The sequence below is a fragment of the Protopterus annectens genome, chromosome 2.part0 (genome assembly GCF_019279795.1).
Source record: "Protopterus annectens isolate FY-2018-M chromosome 2.part0, PAN1.0, whole genome shotgun sequence".
NCBI lineage: Eukaryota > Metazoa > Chordata > Ceratodontiformes > Protopteridae > Protopterus > Protopterus annectens.
The window spans coordinates 1,223,701,264-1,223,728,085 of NC_056728.1; positions in this window are offsets into that span (position 1 = coordinate 1,223,701,264).

Genomic DNA, 26,822 nt, shown 5'->3' on the forward strand with positions numbered 1-26,822 from the left:
GAGCTGGGAATTTCTGGTTGAAGGCTTATAGTGCATGCATATCTGAACTGCTTCTTACTGAAATTGGTACACCTTGTTTGCTGTAGCATAGACTAGATCCAGGCCTGCTGAATCTAGCTTTGTTTGTATAACTTGAGCACTAATCCAGGCATTCTTTAAAGTATTCAATTGTATTTTTTACTGCTTGGTAGTAACTTGATTAAAGTGTAGCTATCATTCTAAGTCTTTTGGATTAAGCACTTGGGCTTCAGACCAGTTGTTTTACATTAGGAAGGTTTGTGGCATGCACTGTGGTGGCATGACAGGTAGCTTACATCCTTCTAAGTTGGGAACTGCTGATTGAGAACTCAGTGTCTGTTATTCTAAAAGTGTATTAGTTCTGGTTTATTCACTTGGGATTCAGGCCAGTTATTTTACATTAAGAAGGTTCGTGGTCTGCACTCTTGTGGGAGGAGAGGCTGAACTCTGCCCTACTGAGCTGGGAATTTCTGGTTAAAGGTTTATAGTGCCTGCATATTTAAACTGTTTCTTACTGAAATTGGTACACCTTGTTTGGTGTAGCATAGACTAGATCCAGGCCTGCTGAATCTAGCTTTGTTTGTATGCTTGTTGTTTGTTTGCTTGTTATTTCCCTGGAACGCTAATTCCACCTAAAATGCGGCTTTTCACCGCTTCTGTGGATCCCTAGTGATATCTGCATTGCTTACTGTACTTATTTCCTTGTTTCACTTGAAAGAAAGTTACTGTTTGTCGTTTTTGCATTTAAGTTATCTGTAACACATTGCACTTAAGTTACCTAGCACTTTTGTCACTAAGCAATTATATAAGTCAGCACTAAAAAATTAAAAGCACTACACCCTCACAAACTCCCCTTGAGTACCTTGTTCCCCATTGGCCCTTGTTTTCAATTATAAAGGAATTCCCAATACTATTCTAGCATGTCCAAAGGTCAGTTGTCAATCTCCTCTCCGGTCCAGCTGGTGAATCTGGGAATCTTGGGACAATGTTACAACTGCCTCATGTACACAGACAACCCTCTCCTCCTCCCAACAAATTCCAACACATGTGAGAGATGCAACCATATAGCCAAACTGGAGGCTAAGCTCTCTCAACTCAGTACTGGCATAACCAGTCAGGAGGAGAAGGAAACCACACTCACTACATATCCAGTCTCACATAGACCTACCACGACAGCAAACCAAACACATAATCACACAAAAACATACTCGGAGGCTCTAAATAAAGATCTGCCTAAGCAGCAGAGCCCTCCAAAGCAGACACCCAACCAACCGCTACCCCAAAACAAAACACGTGCAACACATATCTCACAAAGCCAGTGTGCCGAACAGTCACAGCCCTTAAGGCTAAACAACACACCTGATACACTTGTAATAGGTGACTCTATCGTCAGGCACACTGACTTCCCGCTCACCAGGATGAACAAGGAGAAGGTCACGGTGAGCAGCCTGTCGGGCGCTAGGATCCGCCACATAACACAAGCACTCAGGTCACTCCAAGGCAAGTACAAATATGACTCAGTCATTGTCCATGCTGGTGTGAATGACATGAGATGTACCTCCCTGGACTACATGAAAAGAGACATAGAGGAGCTCTCTGAGCATGTAGCCCAGGCCACTATGACCCTGACCTTGAGTAGCATCTTACCCTCACCAAGAATGATGCCACAATATGAAGACAAGATGATCAATTTCAACAATTGGCTTACGTATTGGTGTCATTCAAAGGGGGATCCAATGGCTGTCAGCCTGGGATGCTATGCTCGACAAGTCACAATGCTTCGCTAAGGACAGCTTGCACCTGTCACCCCTGGGCTTTCGGATATTGGCAAATGCTCTTGCTACCCCCATAGTGCCTTTTTTAGGCAAGGCTCAAAAGACAAACCCACCTCCATAGGTATCACAAGGGATAAGAAACTAAGAGTAATGCTACTCAATGCCAGAAGTCTAAACCTCAAGATGCATGCACTCGAAACTCTCCTTAGCATGGAGAGCATTGAAATCTGTGCAGTAACAGAAACCTGGTTCAGGGCTCCTGAGAGCACCCCAGCACTACCAGGTTATACCTCATACCATGCTTTTCAGCCCCAAAACTTAGACCGAACTACAAAAGGAGGGGGAGTATCAATATTCATCAAAGATACCCACACCTCCAGGTTGGTGGCACAGCACGAAGCATCAGAGACTATCCATGTGCAACAAACAGTGGGTAAAACTGCCTTCCAGTTTATAGCCTGCTATAGACCACCCTCCCAAACCCAGGAACCCCACTCAACCTTCTTGAGAACGCTGGAAAATATGAAGGTCTCTCCAAACACCATTATATTGGGCGACTTCAACTACCCAAACATAGACTGGGAGCATCACTCTAGCTCCAACACCCTAGCCCAAAAGTTCCTAGAATTCATAAACTCAAATGCTATGGAACAACTTGTTACCACTCCCACAAGAGGGGAAAACATACTGGACCTGATCATCACCAACATGGGGACTTTATGCTCCAGACCAGAAGTGTATCCCTCACTGGTAAGATCAGACCATAAACCATCCAACTGGATATTCACATCCCATTCCCACCCACTACCCAGAAAACCACAGTGAAAAACTTCTCTAAAGCAAATTTCACACTCCTCAAAACCGAGGTGGAATCCTTCAAAGCCCCCGGGCCTGTGGAAAATATGGCCCAGACTGCAGAATCCTTTATAAATGCATTCTATGAACACCTTCAGGAATGCATGGATCATGCAATCCCAAATAAAACCAAGACCCAATCCTCCAAAGGCAGACGTCCTGTCTGGTGGACCCCAGCCATAAACAAACTATACAATAGAAGGAGGAAGCTACTACATGATAGAGCAAAATCCCAAAAAGGGAAGGCATCTCTGATCAGTATTAGCAAAATACTACGAGCACTCATAAAATCATCTAAGGCCAGCTTTGAGAGAAAAATTGCACAGGACACTAAGGATAATCACAAGGCTTTCTTTAGTTATGTTAGGAACCTGGGTGGGAATTCCCAGATATGCTCAGAATTAGTCCAAAATGACAAAAAATACACCGAACCCACAGACATCGCCAACATCCTAGCTGACAGGTTCAGTGCAACCCCCCCCCACCACCAAAAGGGCAAATATCTATCCCAGTAGAGTGCTGCCCCCCTGACATCTCAGATGCTCAGGTAAGAGCCGCCCTCTCCAAAGCAAAAAACACAGCATTAATGGGACCAGACGGTGTCCCGGGCTGCATCCTACATGAACTCCAAGAAGAGCTAAACCTAAACATAAAACTACTGTTGAATCTCAGCCTTACTGCAGGATATGTACCCAAAGAGTGGCGTACAGCAACAGTGGTCCCTTTCCACAAAGGAGGTGCCTCAACAGACCCTGGAAACTATTGCCCCATTTGTCTGACTAGCTTGGTCTGCAAAGCTATGGAAAGGATCATCATGGACCCCATAAATAAAGATATTGGGGACCTACAGACACTGGATCCTACCCAGTTTGGCTTTGTTAAGGGCAGATCCTGCCTCTTAAACCTGGTCAACTTCTTTGAAACCATCACCAAGGCCATTGATGAAGGGAAGGTGGTCCACACAGCCTACCTGGACCTCGCAAAAGCCTTCGATACAATACCCTACTCAGGCATTATATATAAGCTCATCAGGTTAAATATAAACCCCTATATCTCTAGATGGGTTGCAAACTGGCTCAAGTACAGAACCCACATGGTTAGAATTGCTGGAGCCATGTCAGACTCCAAACCAGTTACAAGTGACGTCCCACAAGGCTCAGTCCTGGGACCTCTCTTGTTCGGTATATATTTCTAGGAGGTACAGGCCAACATGGAAGGACTGTGGCTGACCAAGTTCGCAGATGACTGCAAACTGGGCGCCATAATCGACTCTCCAGTCAACACAAGCATCCTCCAAAAGGGCCTCATAGAAACAGACAACTGGTGCCAGAGCCATGGCCTCAAGCTAAACAGCAAAAAGTGTATAGTCATCCCCTTTGGCAAAAACAAAGTGCCCACAAATTACCACATAGGTGGTAATCCATTAAGTACAGAAGAAGTAATTAGGGACCTGGGGACCCAAGTTGATAGCAATCTCTCCTTTGACAACCATGTGGCCAAAGTGGTTAGAAAAACATTTTATATAGACCACCTAATCATGAAGGGATTCACATCTAGATCAGGGGAGGTCATCATGCCTCTTTACTCATCCCTCATCAGGCCCATAATTGAGTACAATGCCCCTTTTGGGATGTACCTTACCAAACACCTGCAGCAACTGGAAAGACCCCAAAAGTACCTCACCAAGAGGATCAAAGGGCTCAAACAGATGCCATATGCTGCCCGGTTAAAGAAACTCCAGCTCTACTCAGTGGTATACCGCCTGCTCAGAAGCGATCTGTGCCTGATGTATAAAGCCATGTCCAACCCAGAATTAAGGGACATGCTGCACCTCAAAAAATCCAAATCCCATCGAGCTACACGCTTGAGAGACTTGAACCTCAGCACTGAAATAAATAGGACATGCTGGAGGGACAGATTCATAACCCAGAGGCTCCCTTCACTCTGGAATAAAATCCCAGTCCAGGTTAGGCAGAGTCCCTCATTGACTCTCTTCAAGAGGAATCTTGATGAGTGGATGGGAGATCATAGGTTTACCCCAGATATCACTTCTGTGTCACTGTTAGACCTCGAAAAAGGGCATAGCAAAATTAATTTAAAATGGGTGGCGAAAGCCAAATATACTCTGACTAGGCTTATATATGCCCTAGGGCAGATAGCCTAGTATAAACCTATAAACCTATGAACCTATGAAGAGTGTACAGACCCAGGGTAACCTATCAGGGCTACATGAGCTTGAGATAGTGGAGCGCCATAGGGTGGACAGGTACCTCTTACAGCAAATTTTTGAGCTGTGCCGACCACACCTAACACACACAACTAACAGAGTGGAACCCATCCCAGTGGATACCAAGGTATGTGTAGGCCTAAGAATACTAGCTACAGGTACCTTCCAAAGGCCAACTGGGGATATGATGGGGATCTCACAGGCATCAGCATCCAAGGTACTCCACCATTTCCTGGATGCCATGTCAGCACATGCCGGCGACCATGTATATTTCCTCAACACCCGTGAGGCATTGGCCAGCAATATGGAACTGTTCCACCAAATAGCAGAATACCCTGAGGTAGTGGGTGCTATAGACTGCATGCACATATGCATCAAAGCACTACCTGGTCAGCGGGATAGGGTCTACATCAACAGCAAGGGCTTCCCCTCCGTGAACTGCCAGGTCGTGTGCAATGCCTAGGGAATAATAATGAATGTGTGTGCTGGCTGCCCTGGAAGCTATCATGATTCCCACATCTGGCATCTGTTGCAGCTGTACCAGAGATTTGCCAATGGAGACATCCCTTACAGTTACCTAATGGGAATTCTGGTTACACACTGGAGCTGTGGCTGATGACACCCATCAGAAATGCACAAATACCTGAACAAGAACTCCATAATGAGGCACATGCAAAGACCAGAATTATAATACAGCATTTGTTTGGGATGCTCAAGTCATGGTTCCAGTGCCTGGACACATCCAGTGGAGCCTTGCAGTACTCACCAGCTACATGTACCCAAATTGTCATCATATGTGCCATGCTACACAATATGATCCTGTGGAAGCAGCTGCAGCAGGAACAGCACTGGGCAGGGCCACACAGCCCCCCACCATTGCCAAGGCCTGCACAGACACAGAGTGACTTGGAGGAGGAACAACCTGAGCTGGCCCCAGTAGGCAGAAGGAGGCATGCCCAGTATGCCTTGGCCTTGGCAAAGAGGCAATGCATAGCACATACACTGATACAGGAGGGACCCAGGGAATAACCCCACACTCTGACTCACACATACAGTAAAAGGGATGCCAAACATGACACTACCTGTGCTGAGCCATGTGTAGGGAGTGTACTATGTGCATCCGACAGAGGCAGCCCTGCAGCACCGCTGTCAATACTGGCACACCCACAAGGTAAGTTACTCAACCTACCAATTGCTGAATGGAGTAGAATGTGTTGTTACTTGTATCTATGGTATGGATGTGAGCATGCAAGGGAATTGGGTGGCTGAATGGTATGCAAGCAGATAGTAGACACCTATAGTGGCACCATGAGATCTGTAACAAATACTGGTGTCACCATAGTAGCCAGTACTACACAGGGTGACAAAACACACTGCAGGAAATGTGATGGGCCACATGTGTGTCCATATGACTCACACATGCCAGTCAGGATGGTTCACATATCCAACAACAGTCTCAGCCAGCAGGACAGGTATAGACAAACACAAACAAAGGCTGTGCTATCACCTCTGAATGAATCCTATGGGTAACCCCCCCCCCCCAGGCCTACACAGACAGACTACAGCAGGTCAGGCAGCGGGATGTTAGTTCTGAAGAGTAGGAAGTCAGAAACTAATATGTAGGTCAGTCAAAGCTAAGACCTGTAGTACACTGATATGCCTCTAATCAGCATGATAGGTTAGAATACAGAATGAAATGGAGTACCTGACATACCAGTACAGTCATAGCAAATGCGTACAAGTGCCAGGTGTGCCCCCCATCCGATGTAGAAATATAGAAACAGTCAAGTGTGCCCCCCAATCATGTGTAGAAATGTAGTAACAGTCAAGTGTTCCCCCCAATCCTGTGTAGAAATGTAGTAACAGTCAGGTGTGCCCCCCAATCCTGTGTAGAAATGTAGAAACGGTCAGGTGTGCCCCCCAATCCTGTGAAGAAATGAAGAAATAGTCAGGTGTGTCCCCCCACAGTCCTATGTAGAAATGTAGTAACAGTCAGGTGTGCCTCCTAGACTCCTACGTAGACATGTAGAAACAGTCAGGTGTGCCCCTTTCCCCAATCCAGCATAGAAATGTAGTAACAGTCATGTGTGCCCCCTCCCAACCACTGTGTAGAAATGTAGAAACAGACAGCTGTACCCCCTCCCCCAATCCCATGTAGAAATGTAGTAACAGTCAAGTGTGTCCCCCTTCCACAATCCTATGTAGGAATGTAAAAACAGACAGGTGTGCTCCCCCCAACCCTATTTAGAAATGTAGTAACAGCCAGGTGTGCCCCCAAACCTATTTAGAAATGTAGTAATGGTCTGGTGTGCCCCCCAATCCGATGTACACATGTCGTAATAGTCAGGTCTGCACCCTCCCCACAACATTATGTAGAAATTTAGTAACATGTATGTGTAGATGTAATACCAGTGGAGCACAGATGCACAGAGGTTGCCAAGGTACCAGAATAGGTAGTAGCATCTGCACAATATGCAGGTATGTGTGTGTTAGGCTGGTGTGTGTTTCATATTGTGTGAGAGTGGTCAGTATGTATGCATGTTGAGGTAAGACCTGGTGGCCATTGCCCACTACTGCTGATGACAGGGACAAGTCCTCACAACTGCAGTGCCAAAGACAATACCCACCAGTATAACACATGCTAGCAGTAAGACATTGTAAATGTATGGTGGTAATATGTGTCACCATCTGAAAGACTGACATGGCATGGCTGTTGGGCTAGATATACAAGTAGTGCACAGGGGAAAGTACCACAGACATACAGTATATATTGTGTCACTGTGGAATGGAGACACCCTTGAAATTGTACATACAGGTTTGCATCACATTAACTGGTCCTGTAGTAGGGGATACCGGTGTTGTCTGCCCGAACACTTGCAAATCACAAAGGAGATAGGCCTGATGTATTGGGAAACAGCTGATGTACCTGCAAATGCCAGCATACCTGGAATGTCCAGTGCATATCTGTGTGTCAGATGCAAGCAGTGTCCATAGCACACATGCTCCCAGCTCACGCAAACACAACCCACAGGTACCTCTCTGGTTCTATCCCTGCTGTGGGGAATGGGTACAATATGACCCCACCTGTATATGTCAATAGCAAAATAATGCAGCATACAGTGCAGGTGTCCCATCAGGTGTGTCGCTAGCCATAGGTAGCACCCTGCTAGCATCCATACCACCTGAACAAGACTGATAGAAGGTACTGGCATGAACACCTAGCACGCCTACCCTGTCACGCCAGGGGAATATACTGTATGGCATTATGAGACTGTAGGACTGACAGAATGCAACAGCCTGCCACATCTGGCCCGCATCAACACCTAATGGCACACAGGTCTCTGCCAAGGGCCTGTGTCTCACATGTACTGCCAATGCATGTTATGTCATGGACACCCAAATAACAACAAAACACACTCCACATAAGCCATATGCAAGGCCAAGTGGACAAACCACAGTAACATATCCACCATGTTCCACTGCATGAACTGTGGACCAACACACAGCTGTGATGGGGTGATAACCTTAGGGAAAGCAACAGAGAATGTATGCATAAAGGAAGAGGATAGAAGAACAGGGGTGGGAGCATGGGCAGCATGGAATGTGGAAGGTCTGACACAAAGCTGTGTGCACACACTATACGTGGCTGCAAAGACGTAAATAGATGGCTACATACCTGCCCATACACCACAGTAGGGGTAATGTCCTGACTCATGGCCCCTGCATCTGGGTAACATGTGTGAATCTGTACAGCTGTGAGGTATTGCCACAGCAATATAAGGCCGTACTGTCATGTCAATGGATGTGCAAGTATGGGATCCTCTGCCAGCACTGTACCAAGGTGCTGAACCGGATACTCAGACCCAGCAGCAAGTGTCTGTAGCTCCCCCTCCAGAATGGCATAACTTACCATGAATATGTAGGCATCTGCCCTCAATACCATATACAGCTGCAGTCACCCTTGTCCCCCAAGACATCACTGTGAGCAGGAATGTCCACCTGACAGTACATGAGGACAGAAAACACACAGTGTATAACAGTACACGTCTGAATATCTCTGCCTTCAGCAGTACCATGCAGCTGAAGCAGCACAGACACAATCACCTACAGTACACACTATCCCCTACACATTTTGTCCCCATATTGCCAAATGCTCAATGGATACCCTGCAGAAACAGTTTGCTACCTGTAGGTGTACATCACAAAGGTCTGCCCTGGAGTACAAACTACCTGGAATCGATCCACACATTCAATACAGAAGGGCATACCGAGCATGCTCACACACTTAAACAAATGAAGCCCATGTCTGCAAATGACAGTGGAGCATACATATCTGGCAGTTGCAGATGTTAGTGCAGACACTCCTCAATATGCACCAGTCATGCTTTGCACACACAGTGGATAGGAATAAAGACATATATCCATGGACAACACACTATAATAAGCCAAAAGTAGACGTACACAGATGTGCGGAAGAGAGTGACTGTGACAAGGAGCCATCCATTATGAGATCTGTCCCACCCAGCACACAGCCAAATGGCTACAACCACATGAGGTCTAAATGTCACTTACTGTAGACATTAGTCGCCGGTATCCATCAGCATTACAGACTATGTGGTGCAAGTGCTAGGTGTGCAACATGACTGTACAAGGAAGTAGTCATCAAGAAGCTGTATACAGTACCTGTGGAATATAACCCTGCATTTGCCCGCATGTGGTGTGTCAACCTCTAGATGAATGGGTTATGGCCCATGCACACACACTGCCCTCCCCATAGTCGTACTATGACAAGGCTGCTGAGGTCATCCAGGTTGAAATACACCTTTGGGAAAGTTGTAGCCCAGTAATCTCTGTGGTGTGTCCTGTAATTGTGTACTGCTGTAGTGTGATAAACTAGTTAGTTAGGAGTTCTGTTCCAGACATGGTAAGTGTTTGTGTTTGTGTCTCTGTCTGTGTAGAGAGTAATGCATTTTAGGCTAGTCACACTGACTACAATTCAAATGCCCTACTTTGGCAAGGCTGCTGATGTCATTCACTGTGAAATACACCTTTTGGATAGCTGTAGCCTAGTAACCTCAGTGGCGTGTCCTATAACTGCGTACTGCTCTAGTGTGTTAAACTAGTTAGGTAAGAGTTCTAATCCCAGACATAGTAACTGTGTGTGTGTGTGTGTGTCTGTGTGTGTGTGTGTGTGTGTGTGTGTGTGTGTGTGTGTGTGTGTGTGTGTGTGTGTGTGTGTGTGTGTGTGTGTGTGTGTGTCTGTTGAGAGCAATGCTTTTTAGGCTAGGCACACTGACTACAATTCAAATGCCCTACTTTGGCAAGGCTGCTGATGTCATTCAATATGAAATACACCTTTCAGAAAGATGTAGCCCAGTAACCTCTGTGGCACATCCTATAACTGCGTACTGCTGTAGTGTGATAAACTAGTTAGATAGGAGTTTGAATCCCAGACATGGCAATTGTGTGTGTGTGTGTTTGTGTGTCTTTATCTGTGTAGAGAGCAATGCTTTTTGGGCTAGTCACACTCACTACAATTCAAATGCCCTACTTTGGCAAGGCTGCTGATGTCATTCACTGTAAAATACACCTTTGGGGAAGGAGTACTCCAGTAATCTCCGTGGCGCATCCTATAACTGCGTAGTGCTGTAGTGTAATAAACTAGTTAGGTAGGACTTCTAATCCCAGACATGACAGGTGTGTGTGTGTGTGTGTGTGTGTGTGTGTGTGTGTCTGTGTTTGTCATTCGTGCCCTGTGTGGAGGTGGTTGTGAGTGTGTAACAACTGGTCTCAATGTGGAGTGGGTTTTGCAACTTTCTTATATGGTGGCCCTAGTATATATCACAATGTCCACTGTATAGGAATAACAGATGTGAAATAGCCGAGAAGCTGGGGTGCAAATCCATACCACCATATGTGATATCAAGGCCAGGTGAACAAAGTTAGCATCCGTTGTATTACCCAGAGAGGACTCTCAATCCATGTCTGTTACACACACACACACACACACACACACACACACACACACACACACACACACACACACACACACACACACACACACACACTTGCCTAGGCAACAGCCGCTATGTTGGTAGTACCCTGCATATTGCCCACTGATAGTAACCATGGTGTGATTGCAGTGGGCTACAGAGGGCATGGCACCCTGCCCATTAGTCCAATAGGCATGTACATGCTGATAGTGCACCTTCCCTATGTTCCCCACTGGACACCTGCAACACCTGTGGCGCCATCAAATGTTACCCACAAAGGACATACCATGCCTGAAAAACATGCCCTGTACGGACAGGTGCCACTGACACCAGGGAATACCTGTATCATGCTATCAATGTAGATGCAGGGTCAACCTGCTGTCAATTAACATTTTCCATCACATGAGGCCAGGGCTGGCACATCTGATTATGACAATCTGTGTACACAACATGGGCCAGACACCCCAGGTACAGTTTCACATGTCACTGTACATGTATGTGGGAGGTGTGCACATCCCAGACACCATCCATGTCATGGATTAAGGAACACATACATGGCAAGCAAAGCAGACCAATGGCAACACACAATAGATACCCAGGTGACTGTATGGTGAATACAATACCCACCTGTGTGGGCAAATTCAGACACTACACCCCTGAGCCACACTGAAGACCATCGTCATGTGGCCTGATGCCAAGGTATACCCATCACCTAGCCTTGTATAGCCATCTGGCACAGTCAACCACTACACATTCATGAAGCAATGCATCCATGTGTGTCACTACTGGCACCCTGTGTCTGTGTTTGTGGGATATGATGCCTATGACCACATTCACACTCACTACAACCCCCATTGGCATACTGAAGCATGTTGTCAGACACCTCCACATACTCTTTTCCCATATAACCTCTGTATAACCCCTGTGGTGCATGTGATACCTGTACAGTACTGTGTTGTGGCAATCTAACAAGTGATGAGTTCTATTCCTGACCCTACCAAGTGTGTCAATATGTATGGGTCCCTGTGAGAGTGTGGCTGTGTTGACGTTGACGCCTGTTCATGCGGACAGGCATGTGAACTACACCTACTGTATAGCTACTATATCACTGTTGCAGATGTTACTCACCATCACATATATGCTTGGAGGGCTCCTCAACATGTAACCTATGAGGCACATCAAATAACTGCATAGACATGTGATAGCAATCATACCTCCCAACCATACTGAATTACTCTGTTTTTACCGAGTTTTGGGGTCCAAATAATGGGGTGCCACGATTCCGGAGTGGCACCCCTTCATTTCCGACTTTTCCCCAGCTTCTTTTCTTATTTTTCATTTTTTCCTGGTTTTGAGCTGACGTCATCATGTGCGATGATGTCAGCTCCTTCAGGGCTACCAGCCTGTCGGAATCAAGCTCAAGGGCTCAGTACACACATTTCTACCATCTTGCCATTTCTTGACTTTGAATGGATACGCGCGAGCGGGAAAACAGTTTATATGGATCTATTTTGCATTTTCTGAGTGGAGAAACAGTTTTATATGGTTGGTCCAGGGTTTCTTTCCTATCCGCAAGGATAGCGAGCGGGAACTGGAAAGTCAACGAACGAGTGAGCAAACATATTCTATGAACGAGTGAGCAAACATATTCTATTCTCTGCCATTTATTCTGTAAGCAAAGGAGTGTGTGTGTGTGTGTGTGTGTGTGTGTGTGTGTGTGTGTGTGTGTGTGTGTGTGTGTGTGTGTGTGTGTGTGTGTGTGTCCAGCTGCATAGGCACAGAGAGTACAGACAACTACACTTCTTTTCCATAAGCTGAAAAAGGCATAAAATACAATACTTTGAGGAAAAACTAAATCTCAGTACACATTTTATATACTTAGGCATGTGACTCATACATAGAGGGAATGTGTCTATATCTGCATCTTTCTCCCTAAACCTTTGATGAATGCATTCAAGGTATCACATTAAAATACAAAGTATTTCTAAACGATACAGTTGAAAGAATGTTATTCCAAGAAAGGAAACAGCAACAGACCAGTTTAACATATTTTCCATGACAATTAATAGGAAAATAAATTACAATAAATATAAATGTGCTAGGAAGCTGTTAGAACTAAAGAAACAGAAGAGATCTAATTTATATTTTTAACATAAATTGTATGTGAGATCTTTGCTTTGAAAAATGTGTTTTTAATTTCAGATCACAGTGCAGTGCTTTTTTGAAATAGCAGAGAATGCCAAAGGAATAAGCTGCTTCATTTATAATACTTTTGTTTATTTTGGTGTTTATTTTGCTAGTCTCCTACATGGAGTAGTGCCATAAGCACTGAGCAAACTAAGATTGTGAGGACATTAAAGTTTGCATTTTGAAATATTTCCTACTAATATCAGATTTAATGTTGTCAGTAAGGTTTGCTCACTCAACTTCCCTGATTACACAAACAGTGCAGAAAGGCAAGAAAGGGTAGACTACCTATGAAAGTCAAAATAAAATAAATATTGCAACATACTCTTTCAGATGTATTTATTGTATATTAAACTTTGTTAATAAGGTAAGTGAACTGGTTCTGGGACCATTTTGAGCCATAAATCAAATAATTTGACAGAATAATGCATACATTATTTGTGTGTGTGTGTGTGTGTGTGTGTGTGTGTGTGTGTGTGTGTGTGTGTGTGTGTGTGTGTGTGAGTGAAAATGCCCCCATTTAATACATTTAGTAGCTAGAGGTACTAAGCTCAAACCCTTACCTTGGGTACAAGGAAAAAAGAGCCTAAAGTCCCTAGCCACCACCTATTCCTCATAAAATCTGTGGTTTTCAAGATTTTTTTTGTGGAAAATCACTAAAGGATTTAATTCACTAAATAATGGTAGGCATTTGAATTTCAGACTTCATATTCTTCAGAAAATAAATGGTAACACACAAAACCTTTTATTCTAGCAATTTTCTAAGTTTATAACATCAGTATTGCTTTTCAGGATTGTGGCAAATCATCACTCAAGGATTGAATTCAATAAATAATGGCAGGCATTTGAATTTCACACTTCATATTCTTCAGAAAATACATGCTAGCACAAAACCTTTTAATTTTTTCTAACTTTATAAGATCAGTATTTGAAATCTGTCCATATTTTGGGGCTGTATTCCCCCATTATTAGCTTTGTCCAGGTTTTTTGTGCTAAGAGGTTCAGAGCTATGGTGAGAAGGGAGAACTGAATTCATTAAATGATAGGAAGACTGAAACTTAAATGGCTATCTTTCAGCAAACTGCTGATTTGGCATAGTGGTATGTTGCTCTGACTGTAGTACACAGGGTCCTGGGTTGAAGACCTAGCAGTGAAATGCATCGTGATAACACATTTTATTCTAGCAACTTTCCAAAATGTTTGTCCCCCCAAAAAACAGAAATTGAAAATATTTGCACAAGGGCAAGATGCCTGTGGCTAACACTACTGTCATTCTATTATATATATATATATATATATATATATATATATATATATATATATATATATATATATATAGTGTGGGTGTGGATGTAGACTTTTATGATGGACATGTTCTGAATTGGGCAGTTTTGTCATTATTGGTTCATCCATTTTGTTTCATTGCCTACTGGAAAATGTTCAAACAATAAATTTAAAATGCACTCTGTCTAACAAGTGTGCTGTATTATACAAGGAATATAATTTAATAAAGTCAGAAAGGTATATCAAAGAACACATGTATATTTCTTGTTTTGTGTGCAAGGGGCCAATGATTTGAAAACAGCCCAAAAGTAATCTTTATTCACCACTGGCCAGATGCATTTTCTTTGTATGTGGTGTGAGTTTCAATGCTGTTTCAATGAATGTGAGTTTCAAGGACAGAGAAGTTTTAATGACAAATCTATTTTCATTGTGAGAGACAGTATTGCTTTGTTTAGCTGGTTTGTTGTTTAGCATATTTGTATTAGCGTTTGTGCATTGTGCTATAAAATGTAAAAATAAAATTCAAATAATCATTGTAGAAGCAAAGCAGTATGTACACATCAGTGTTTATGGTAAATGGGGCAAAACAGACAGGTACTGGAACATTGGAATGGCTGCAGGGGGACTCTGGTGCCATATTTTGGTTGTCTTTTCTTCAGTTTGTTTGAAAGTTGGTATCCCACAATTCCATGTATGCAAATTTGATGTTAATCAGCATACAGATTTGTAACTATTTTTCATGGGCCTTGTCTAGATTTTTGATGTTTCCAGGTTGAGAGGTATGATAGCAATACATAGTCAGTCAGAGGTTTGATACCCTGTACTGGTAGGTGTGTGACACAAACAAGGGAGCCCGCAGGATTTTTTGCAGGGGGGTGCAAACCCAGTGCCCCACCCATGCAACCCCACCTCCTCAGCCCACATAGCCCCCACACCCACCCACGCAGCCATTCCAGTGTCCCATTATTTGGCTATTTCTCCCCATTTGTCATAGACACTGTTCAAATCTCTCAGTGTGCATATTGTTTTATGCTTTACTTCTACAATGATTACAGATATTTGGATTTCATTTACAACTTTTATTTCAAATTTTATAGAACAAGCACTGATAGAAATTTACTAAACCTAAACAAAACAATAGTCTTGCAATGAAAGCAGACTTGCATTAAAACTTATCTACCTTTGAAACCCACATTCAAAGAAAATGCATCTGGCCAGTGGCAGGGTAAGTTTACCTTTGGGCTGTTTTCAAATCATCGGGTCCTTGCACACATTTTTAGAACCATGCAGAAGTTCTTTAATTCACCTTCCTGACTGTATTAATTATACTATATAATAATTGAATTTAATCCCTTGTATAATACAGCACTACTTTTTAGAGCGTGTTTTAAATGTATAGTTCTGAGCATTTTTCCTTTAAGCAATGAAACAAATCATATGAACCAATAATGACAACCTGCCCAATTCAGAACATTTCAACCGTAAAGGGCCACTCAAACTTCTGTCATACAATCCATCAATATCAATCAATATGCAGAATATCTGCAGAAGTAAAAGTTATCTGAATAATTCCACATTAAAGAGATCTGAAACCAATGAAGAGGTTGTTGCTAGAAAACAGCTTTATATTTCAGTGTTTCATTTACAAATTCAGTGACTGTTACCCTTGAAGAATAAATTGCCTATGTTACATTAAAAGAAATGGTAAGCTGGTATATTGCAATAGGGAATGGGTGGCAAGCTGAAAAACAGGTTCATAGTTATTAGGTGTCTCATCCAAATGAGGACATACTAAGGACTGCAGTACCACAACTCCTTAAAATACAATGTACATGTTACAGGAATAGAACCTGCATTTTCTGGGTTTAGTCCTCGATGATTTGCCAGAAAAACACAATTTTATTTGAAAGAAACCGAAAATATGAGGCAAAAATCTGCTGGATAATTGCACGGTATGACCCCCCCACACACACACACACACACACACACATTCACACTCCTGCCTCCCCCTTTCTCTGTCACCGCGGTCAGTAACATTCTCACAGGGCTCTTACACCCCAAATCACCGAACAATGTCTTGGTTATCAGGACAAACTCTACATTAACATTTTCCTTAGACAACCTACACGGAAACTAAAGACATCCTGTATATTTAAGCAATGGCTTATGCTGCATGAATGCTTCTGCCATCAAGAAAAACTCCACATTAGCATTTTCTTGGATATCAAATGCTAGTCTCTCCTCAAAAAATGAAGTAAAACTAAAATGCATTACATTTTTTCCCCAAGACTAAGCTTGTATCTCTAATGAGTATGTCTTTCTTTTGAGGAGAAAGCTTTATCAAATCACACAGACACTCTCTGCAGAACAGGCAGAAAGCAAGAGAGGCAAAGGTCATTTGTAGACATACATGCCAGGAACTGCAGATGCATGATACAGACAGAATCTTCATCTCTGAGTCTCAACACATAGTTATCCAATCCCATATTTCAGCTTGAGAACCACAGCCTTCATCCTGGACACAACCCTTCCCTTCAGCCCTCACTGTTTAACTCTTGTTCTGTCCAGACCCACTTTTTAACTCTTGTTCCGTCCAGACCCAATATATGCTGCTCACAGTGAGACAGCCTTCTATTATAAGACAACATAATAAACCCAGTCTCTGTCCATGGAAGGTCAGTGTGCTGTGCATCCAGTAAGGGTTGATATTCAATACTGGGGTGAAGCTTTTTAATAACAAAATCCTTCCTAACAAAATATTGGTTTATAAATTACAAACACACCACTGTTTGATGCATACTAACCAGGGTATTTTAGTTGGTTAGAACAGAAATTTCAGAACTACTCTTAAAAAAATATACTAATAAGCCCTGGATACTCAATGTATTAGCCGCAAATATAAGCATACTGTGGCAATCTACACAGAAAGTGTAGTTTATGCCTATAATGCTAAATGGAAAAATTAAATGTAACAATGCTCACTCGTGCTAATTAACTGAAACAAAATAATAATAATTCCACACTGGTAAACATGGAAAACCTTGCACTAAATGTGCTACTGTAAATGATTAGTAAACAATTAGATAGTTTACACCTTGGGTAATCATTGAGTAAGGAAATGTTCTATTATAGCCAGTGACAGAGTTAGCTGTTAACTGGATACTTCCCTCTACTCGCTCTATTGTTTTGCCCAAGGTAATTGGATAACAACCACATAAGGCATAATCCTGGATAATACCACAATATAAGATAGACACTTAAGTAAATGTGTATCATGACTAAATTCCAATCTAAATCTAACTGCCTGGTGAAGTGTATAACTCTCCATGTTTTGTTGTTTGTTTGTCTTTCGGCTTTTCCTGTTTAGAGGTCGCCACAGCGGAACTCCGGTCCGCTAATGATTGGCAGTAGATTTTCACGAACACCGAGGTGCCAGCTTGACATCCAACCTTCAACGAAGGCATGCCCATTTATGCATGTCTTTCGAATGCCAACCAATCATGGGGAGGACATGCAGACTTCATACAGAAGGCACTCCCCACACTCCAGCCGAGAATCGAACGGGAGAACCTCTTGCTGTGAGGCAACAACGCTACTCTCCATGTAATGAATTATATAACATTTTGCATGCCTTTCTTTCTTTTTTTTTTGTTTTTGTTTGAGGTACTGAAGAACCAGGATGTTGCCCCATGTGTCTTGCCAAAGCTAACAGGAATTGCTCAGGCAGGAAAATTATTGTCCCACTGAGAAAACAGCTGAACTGAAGTTGGTAAAGTGGAGTATCATGCATGAAAGTATCAGGAAACACTGCAACCAATCAAAAGTCACTCCTGAGTGTGAATAATATGGATTAAAAGAAAGAGAAACTAAAATACATCAACCAATGCACGGAAAAGTAGCCATGACTTTGTTTACATGTAACCAGTTAAACTACCTCTAAGACAACCAAGTTGGAGGAAACAGTAATCTGCCACCGTAATGTAATTTTGCCTTCCATTGCAACTAAAAAGTATTTTAGTTTATGTGCTAGCAATTCACCTCGTTGCTTGTGTTATCTTCTTCTTCCTTTTATAAACATTAAAAGACAGAAGTAAATTGGGACTGGAAGCCCAGCCCACACAATGAATTCTGTAATGCAGTACGGACTTGAAAGTCTTCTCCTTTTTGTTTTTTTTTAACACAGAAATTTGTTAGCCTGAGGATTTATCTCCTTTTAGCCTGGTTGCCATACTATTCAGCTTTTTACGTAATGCCACTATACTTTAATCGTTTCAGGATGACTGACAGTTTTGTACTAATCACAGAACTAGGTAAAGACATGTTTGCCAGTTAACTGAGAGTTTTCTGTGTATATGTGTGTGTATATATATATATATATATATATATATATATATATATATATATATATATATACACATACATATAGGTACTTACTAGGCTATTGACCCGTATCCTTTGAAGCCTAACCATGCATTCCCAAGAAGTTTATATCCCTTCTATTATAAGTACAAATAACCCAGAGGCCTTGTGTTTTGAGTATGAATAGTTCAGAGTCCAAGCATTTATGTGTTACCCCATCCATAAGGGACAGAGGTGATAAATCAGAGGTGAATTTGTGATTTTCCATTCATTTATCCTGAATATGCTTGAAAAGAGGAAGGATGTACTTTGATTTATGTGGACAGGAAGATGATTCCAGAGAAATGGTATTCTCTGTGATATAGATCGACCCACCAACATATTCTAATTGTACTGCAGAAGAGATTAAGATGAGTGGGTGTTTATGCATCACTGGACTTCTAGATGTTCAGTAGGTCTGACAGGATAGAGTCAGTTGAGGCACTCTAAGTGAGGAAGAGGTCATCCCTTAGTCACCTGTAAGATATTGTAATGAGGGATGGCCTATGAAATGGTCAGTATAGCTCTTATGAGTAGGCCCTTGATCTCCCTCTTTTTCTGCATTTCTCTCTCTCTTTATACATATATATATATATATATATATATATATATATATATATATATATATATATGTGTGTGTGTGTGTGTTTCCATACATTGTTTTTTTCAAAGATAAGTCAGACTTACTAACACAGGATGATAATTCACATTAACATAACTGATTTATACAACGTTGTTATTTCTATAATGACTGGGGTTTAAATTACGTGCATATATGATATATTAGGAGCTCACACCATTGATGTGAGAAATACTTTTATATGTAAAAAATATTTGTAATTGTTTGAATGTGTTTTATGACACACAAAGTCGATTCTAAGCAGCTCATGCAGAAATTCATGAACAGCTTTATGTGAATAAAAACAAATACAATCTTCTAAATTTGTCATTGATTATTTTTAAGCAAGAATAATAGTATTCTTATAAATTTAAATTACTTATTATAGACACCAACTTTTATGAACTCTGCAGCTCTCGAACAAACTTATTCAAATGCAGAACATCACTTTTAACCAAGTTTCTTACCACAGTCAGACTTACATTCAAGTTCCCGTTTTACAGGTAATGATGTCATATTTTAGTCTTTTAACCTCCAATATTATAGATGCTATTAAACTAGACAGGTTCCCTATGTTATCACTATGCACCGTTTGCAAGATCAACTGCATTTCAAGTACCAGTCAGCATCTTTTACAGAAATGTTCCCCAGTCCAAACGCATCTCTGAAGTCTCATTGAGTCCTCCAATGCTCCTCACTTTATCTTAATACCCCTTTGAGTTTTCATGTTTAAGCGATATACTTTCTTCCACTCACAATTAACTGGGTTGTATTTTAAAGCCTAGGATCAAGGCCTCCCTTCACACACACACACACACACACACACACACACACACACACACACACACACACACACACACACACACACACACACACTGTACTCCTCTTAAACACTTAAAAACACATGTACACACCTACCTCTTTCACTTGTATGCTCGTCCCAAGTCCAAACAGCTTCTGGAATTCAAATTCCATACACGGATGCGGAAGATGAAGACGTAAACCATCGGTCGCATGTATGGAGAAGAAAAAAATAGGTTGGAAGCACCTGTTCCATTTGTATGACTGGACGCAAAGGAAGTTATTAAAGAAGAATGTCCTTAATTTTTTTTTTTTTTAAATTAGAAGTAAATTAATCTCCTGGCCAGTCGATTCTAGGGTGGTGCAAGTGCACCCCCTTGCACCTGCCTGCGGGTGCCCTTGGACACAAACATGCTTAAGTTTCACTCTCCCACCCCTCTCTGACTTATTTTAGTTTCTGTCTGCCTCTCTCACTCCCTCCCTCCCTGGTGGATGTGGAGACTTGCATCTGCTTTGTTTAGGCAGCAGGATGTGTATTGTAAGTGATGCTCATGATCATCTGATGGCCTCTGCATGAATTCCAGCCCTCCACTAGCTGATTGCATGTGGAACAGCTGTGGTAACATTCCCATAGTCAATTGCATGGAAACACACTCCAGTATCTAGGAACATCATGTTGATGTTGGGCCTTTTCATTCACTGTGAGCAGGAACTAGATCTATTGTTTGGAAAACAGCATCACCGATGGATTGGGGATTTACTACTAACAACATACACTGTGGAAACAGGCCAACACACAGGAGGGGGATGTTGCTGACTTGACTACAGACTGTGAGTGCTGCTATACTGCATTTGGAGTAATGTTTGTTTAACAAGGTGTGTGTGGATATGGCTGTCCTACAAGTTTTAATATCTGTCATGTCAGTGCTATGTTTATGAGGAATCCCCATCTGCAGACTGGGCAGTGTGTGGTGCCTTGTGTTTCATGTGTTACCCACAGAGCACCAATCTGTGAACTGCAGAAGGTAGTGTGAGGATTGCATTCAACAGATGGTGACAGCTGTGAGAGTTACTGACGTCATATCCCTCATAGGACATATGTTGCAACAAACCCTTTTACAACAGTAAATGTATGAGGTTATCACAGCAACATGTCAATATTGGCCATATGTTTGTGCCTCCAGCCACAACCCTGTCAACCTTTGTACATATTTCATGCAGTAAGAGGTGCATATGTTCAGTACACCATATTTATTGACATCATATCTGATAACAAGCCAGTAAGATAAAAGACTGCTACACATTATGTATAGTAGGGGTTATATTTGAGGACATAACCTGGGCATTCTGTGGTTGTGTGTACAGTACTGAGGTCTGTATACTTATGGTGGTTGTCAACAGTGTGTGTATTGTGAATATGTTCCTTGCCCTGTGTACAGACTATGATATATGTCATTGTTCTTGGTCCTATTCTATCTGATGTTATATGCTGCTCCACTGTATGTTACCCTATTGGCTTACATGTTTGTAGGGCCAAACACACACATGTCCCATACCACTGACAGGCATTGGACCACACTGTGTAGCGGCCCACTACATGTAGGGTTGGTGTGTGAGTGGCACATATGAGGATGGTGTTGATCAGATAGTCCATATACTGTAATATTACGCTAGCTTACCATATGTGACTGTGGCTGTGTTCACATTGGTTGTGGTTATGCACTGTCACACAGGTATCTGTTACTCTGTGCTGTGACATGCCTGTAGAGCCTGCTATCTATGCAGGTACATGTGTATTCCCCCATAGGAAATGTAGGCCAGTGTTGAAGCAGTCTGCCTGTAGCCTGCACAGTGCTTTGTTACATGCCTAGCAGCTTAGTGTACTTACCCAGTGAGATGTTATGTTCAGATACTTGCCAGATGTACTGCGGCTGGGCCACCATAACAGTCATGTATGTCAGACAAAGCAGTGGGATGCTGTACAGATGTATGTCACTATCTAGTGGGTAATTTGTGGCCATGGCACCTCTGTGCCAGTGGTTATAATGTGTCAGGACAGACAGGGGTATATGAATGCATAACTTATGGGGGCAAATGTATACCAGTATTTATGTGATATACCCATCTACATGGTTGTTAACATCCACATTGTCAGGCTTGGTCCACATGTCTTGCACTAAAGGGTTCTGTATATACCTCTGGATTGACCAGAGTGTGTCAGACTGTCCACATATATTGGCCATATCTCTGCTGTAGTCCACAGGAGCATTACTGTGCTAGCAATGGTACTGTACTATGATGTCCATAGGATGTCTGTCAGTAGCCAATGGCGCACATGTTAAAAGCAGATGTGACCTCTCACACACACCATATCTGTGAAGACAATTCCTATTACAGTAGCAATAGTCTACAAATATACCTGCAATACATACCTGACATCCCCTTGCACTAAGAGGTTGGGACTACTGGGGCTGAGGTAGGGCTCCATTCCATGTTCAGGACATATGGTGAACATATATGTATATATAATTGTCCATATATCTGTATAGATATCTACACATATACATATCGACATACATAGATGGATTTGTATATGTACATATATATAGATAAGTATAAACACCCAGATATATACATATACAGAGCAATACATGTCCACACATATACAGATAGAGATACATATGCACATATACGCATGGCTATCAACATATATCGACAGTAATAGGTATATCAGACTAGATACTTATGCACATATAGGTATAGATATGTATGTATATACCCACAAAAATAGGCATATCTGTACACATAGGATGTGCATATATATATATATATATATATATATATATATATATATATACATATATCTATATATGCATATATCTATATATGCATATATATATATATATATATATATATATATATATACAGCTATATACATATATCTATATATATATATATATATATATATATATATATATATATATATATATATATATATATATGCACATATGAAGAGATGTACACATGGCCATATATATGTTGCACTATACAGATGTGTATACAGACATATGTATGAGTATATATGTGTATGTACATGTAGACATATATAGACCTGTTATATGTATATAACCATATTCCTATCATGTCTAAACTTCATGGTTGTGTATACCCTTCCCGATGTATCTCACCGTATGTATCTGCTATGTGTACATTATGATAAAACAACTTATGTAATGCAACAGTCATATTAATAACAAGGACTACACCATTTAGGAAGTAAAGGCAATTGTTCAATACTACTCAATATGTGTATTGGCAGCTATATTGGTAAAACAACAGCTGTCTTCACAGTGGTCATGGCGTAGTGGTTATGTGTTATGACTTTAGTCTACAGGGTCTTGGGTTCCAGACCTGCAAGGGCTGTTCATTTTGTTGCTGGGCAGAACAAGGCCAGTCGGATACAGAGTGGTTAAGGCAGTTTTGAGCAGTTTTAAGTGTGTTTGCATGGTTTTATGTGAAGCTAAGCAGTGCTAAGCTACGGGTAAACGTATGGGCACTTACACAGTGTAGGCTTCACTTACCAGTGTGCAAATTAGCTTAACTGTTATATTGGATCAATGTTGATACCTGTTAAGCATGGCTTAGCCCTGGTAATCAGTTCACACCACTCAGTCTAATAACACAGCAGGGTAATGACATCTGTAATAAGTGTATGTAATGCCATGTACAATACATGTGCCTATGTGCTGTCATTACAGTAGCAAGGGGTGTGAGTATCATGTGTGGGACACAGACATATATGAGGCCTGTACAGCACTGCTATCTGTGTGAATGTGTTACATAAAGGGGTAGCAGCCCAGGGTACATGCTGTCACACTGGCATGTAGTGTATCATGGCAGTACTACTATTAACATTGCTTACCCAGGCAAGAGCAGAGTGCTAAATGTAGTACTGACAAGAGGCACACCTGTAGGCAGAGCTGGACACTGAGGTCTCCCTGTTGTATCCCTGGTGTGTGAGCTGTGTCACAGTATATACCCCTTACTGGGTAATGATCCATCATATGGAATGTAACTGTGGACTACCGTCTGCACAGCACATGTTAGTGAGGGCTTCTGACATGTAGTTATGGCATACATATAGTTGTCAAATGTCTATCTGTCAACACACTCATCCTACTGCATAGCTACTTGCCAAACTGATGACTGTCAGTCCCTGTACAGATGTGCAGACGGCAGGTATCCAGCTGAGATATGTACAGGCAACCTAAGCTTGATTGACACTGACATATCTGCCCAGCTGTGTAAGAACTAGCACATATAGGATATGTCACCCTGTATGCACCACATGCCATGGGTAACTCCACTACACTACCACAGTCAACAGAACATGCATGGGTACAGGTCTCCATCACGAACAATAACCATGTGTTGTAATGCATGTTGCATACATGTCAACTTGATCATCTCAGTGGCCATGTGCAGGAGGCACCTGGAGGATTGGCTGATGCATGTCATTTTCACCCTGAGGGTCACTGCAGTAGTGTCTGTCGATAGATTGACTGCTGCCATCTGGCAGGTGGCAGGATACCACTGTACACACAACTCCTACACAACCCATCTCCCCTTGGACAATAGCTAGGCACACAGATATGACCAGCTGCAGTGATGCACCCCTGTCCTGATACATGTGCACGTGTGCATGATTGAGTATAGCACTGTCTGTGTATTAGCACACCTGTACTTGAGAATTCCATGAGGGCCATCACAACCAACGCAACACCCATTGCCATACTAAGTTGTGGCTGCTGCTGTATGGGACATTACATGTACCCTGTTAAGCTCCTCCGCATACTGGCTACACAAGCCTCGCAGTACCAGCACAACAGTGTTTTACAAATGGGTTGATATGCATGGGATACCCATTGTGTTCAGGCATGTGTGTGTAGTTGTGCATGGCCGTATATCTGTAGGGTACAGCATTCCGAGGCCACATACTCCTATTACAATACCCATTGCTACACAGTAGTACAGATATTGTTGTTGCTGCCCATAGGTGAGGCATGACAATGCAACACTCTACTATGTGTGTGGCATGTGCATTAGATGCATATCACTGCAGTACCACTGTTGGAGTATACTATGTTTTGTATCGCAGTCGCTGCCAATGTGTGATGGTGGGTATGGCAGAGTGTCATCATGGGTTTCAGGGAGTACAATATCCACTGGGGGATGTGGGTGCTGTGTACACTGTCATTACACCAAGGTCCACCCGGTATATGTCCCATGTACCATGTTATGGTTACCACTGTCACCATCAACCATACAGGTAACTGATACCACAATCCAAGCCAGTTATGCATGTGCTGTGTGCAGCCTACATGTAGCACATTGATCACACAGTCAAGTCAGTTAACAGCGATAGGCCCTGGTATCTTGGATGTGTGACTGCCTGTTATGTGTCTGTTAATGTGTATATGAAGGTATGTCACACTATGCATCGTCCATGTACACCCATTACATCCCCCATTAGCATACTGCACATGTCTGGGGATGTTCTGCATGTAACATGTAACCTGGGACACACCTCACCCTAAATGCTGTGTGGTGTGTGCAATGTAAGCCACACACTTCAGTATCGCTACATATCTTGGTAGAGGTCTAGTCCCAGTGTTGCCAAGTAACACTGTGTGTGTATGTGGATGGGTATACATCAGGTTGCAGGGTATACATGCCTCAGTGGGTCACCTGTCCATGTGGCACAGGCAATAATCATTTTAGTAACCTGTGACATGTGTTCAACTGTACCCCAGATATGTCACAGCCATGGTGTCACCACAGTGCCATACTCCATTGTGGAATATGACTGCAGACCATCCTCGTGCTGACACATGTACATCTGCAACACAAATGGATAACATTATAGTGACCGCAATCAACCAGTCTTACTAACAACTATAATGCATCATAGTTGGACGGCTACACTACCTGCCATATACGCATTAAACTTTACTCCTTATGACATGTTACTCTGCAGTACTGTGGTACACTGTAGTAGAATCACCATGTGCATCAGAACTATATTAGCCTGTCCCTGCATTGATGTTATGGATGACAAGGATGTGGCACGGGTATCATCATATGCACAGGGTGTGATGTTGATTTGCCAGAGGCCGAGGGTGGGCAATAAATTTGACACCATGTTTGTGGGTGAGGGATGTACTGTGGTGAGCTGGGTGTGGTGCTGTAGTGTGTGTAGGTATGGGGTTGCCCAAGGTGTGTATGTATAGTGTGTGTGTATGAATGCACACAGTTCTGCCATGTGCCTACCCTACACAGGTGTTTATGGACAGCTGCTGACCATATCTGTCAGGATGTGTGGTTCACTGCCTCCGGCCACAGACACATGGACTGTGCCTGCCATGGGATTCCATGGGCATGTCCAGGTACAGGGCTCGATATGCTACTCTCACCTGCTGATGACAAATGTCCACTGGTACCAGGCCACTCCTGGGACTGGCCAGGACCACGTGTATGTGGCCTGCTGTGGTGTGGTGTGGACAGCACTGTCCTACACTGCCAGGGCTGGTACTGCCACTATGGGAGCACTTTGGCATCCTAGCATATCCACGTTGACTACCAGCTGTTGGCATTGCTGGCCTACA